Source organism: Grammomys surdaster, unplaced genomic scaffold (genome assembly GCF_004785775.1).
Source record: "Grammomys surdaster isolate TR1022 unplaced genomic scaffold, NIH_TR_1.0 62, whole genome shotgun sequence".
NCBI lineage: Eukaryota > Metazoa > Chordata > Mammalia > Rodentia > Muridae > Grammomys > Grammomys surdaster.
This window is the reverse complement of record NW_021604564.1, coordinates 15,116,192-15,117,981: the sequence shown is the minus strand read 5'-3', so window position 1 is coordinate 15,117,981 and position 1,790 is coordinate 15,116,192. Positions and strand designations below refer to the sequence as shown.

The window sequence follows — 1,790 nt, the reverse complement described above, 5'->3', positions numbered from 1 at the left end:
TCTCTCTCTCTCTCTCTCTCTCTCTCTCTCTCTCTCTCTCTCTCTCTCTCTCTCTCTCTCTCTCCATAATGTTACAGGATTATTCAAAGGTTTCATCAACATACCGATTCCTTACTCTCAGTGTTCCTGCCCCAAGGCTGCCTGACTGTCTTCACTCCTGGCAAGTTATCCACTTTTGATTTTCTACCAAGACTTCATGTGTGTCCAAATGTCTCAATCACCTTAGAAATCTGAATAAGATAAACAGCGCATCTTCTCTGGCTAACTCAGTCCTGCCTTTGCAAAAGCTGTTAGGCTTCAAAATAACAACAATAATAATTTCTTTAGGTAGACTTGAGAGAAAGACCCTTTCAAATAAATAAATAAATAAATGTCCAAACGAAAAGGGGGGGAAAATCCTAGCCTGTAAGCCAAAAAGTCCGAATGTGACTTTCTCAAGGCAACACATGCTGTTGGCCATTGAAGCTGTTACTTGGCAAGGTGGGACTCTCGCCGAAAGCCACTTCCAAAGTCGCTTGGCTGGTGCCAGGAATTCTGATTTTTGGCAACCCCACCTTCTGCGTCCCCGAACCTGACCGACAGAACGTGGGAGGGAGGGGAAGGAGGACGGAGAGCCGAGAAGGCGGCAGCCAGCCGGGCTGACCCACCCGAGGCGGCGGAGCCCTGGCGACTAGGGACGCTCCAGGGACATGGGGACCTCAGCGCAAACCCGGGACGCAAACGCTGTCCCCAGCGACACCCTGCCCGCAGCCAAGACTTTTTAAAGTGAGTTCGCTTACCTTCCGATTTCTACGGCCTCAACTCAGCAATCAAAAGCAATCACAGCAGAATTAAACAAAAATAAAATCAGCAGCAGCCCGGTACTCGAGTTGGAAAACCTTTTCAAAGAACACCCGCCAACATTTCGAGAGATTAAAAAAAAAATTTTTTTTTTAAATAAAAGCCTCGAGTCTGGACTTCCAAATGGGTGACTGATAAGTTTGTCGTTCCCTGGGAGCTGATCGCCAGGACCACGCGTTTCGGATTTATTGTCCTCCAACAGTGTTTTAAGACCAGAACTGAGCCGGGTTTGGTGTATTTGGGTTTTTCCCCTTCCTAAATGAGCTCGCAGCTATTCCTTCTGGTCTCACTACCTCCCTCTTTCCTCACTTTCTCTTGCTCTTATCAGCACGATGTGTAATGAAAGTTATCTGAAACCTACTAAAACTTCTCCCACTCCTCTCTCGCAGCTCCAGGGGCAAGACCCGAAGGAGGAAAGTGTGCGAAGGTAGGGGGCCTGCCAGGCCAGGACGGCCCCCCAGATCCTCCCAGAGCCTTCTCGGGGCCAGACCCTCACCCGCTCGTCCCCTTTAGCCACTCCGCGCCCAGCCGCAGGGTTTCTATTTCATGAACTGTCTCTTTAAAGGGGATCTGCTCGGCCATCCAGAAAGAAACCCGGGCGAGGGAGAAAGGGAGCTATCTCCAGAGTGGTCGGAAGCCAGACGACGGGCTCCTCTTTCAGTAAATTTTTAAAGTGACAGCAGCCTCCTCTGGCGGGAGAGGTCACAAAAAGGTCGCCAAGACCCAACTCCTATAGGGACAGACTGATTATAGATGCACCATCTCCTGGAACATGTAGATTTCTGCGGATAAACAACCAATGGGGAGATTTCTCCAGGCAGGATTTGTTTCCCCAGGGAAATCTCTTTGATTCTGATGTCCTGAGCACAAGAGTGTGTGTGTGTGTGTGTGTGTGTGTGTGTGTGTGTGTGAGAGAGAGAGAGAGAGAGAGAGAGAGAGAGAGAGAGAGA

At 49.5% G+C, this 1,790-nt stretch overlaps 1 protein-coding gene across 2 annotated transcripts in view; it reads right to left on the bottom strand.

The window, feature by feature from the left end:
* The window catches only part of Mecom (MDS1 and EVI1 complex locus), a 541,930-nt gene that overhangs the window by 60,568 nt on the left and 479,572 nt on the right, over positions 1–1,790 (bottom strand). The window contains exon 1 of one of the 2 annotated variants that reach the window (XM_028761773.1): positions 780–1,735. The exons of the other annotated variant lie outside the window; for it this stretch is intronic. The gene's annotated coding sequence lies outside the window, so the exon portion shown is untranslated. Of the gene's footprint in view, positions 1–779; positions 1,736–1,790 lie in introns of those variants that run through there. 2 annotated transcript variants of the gene reach the window in all.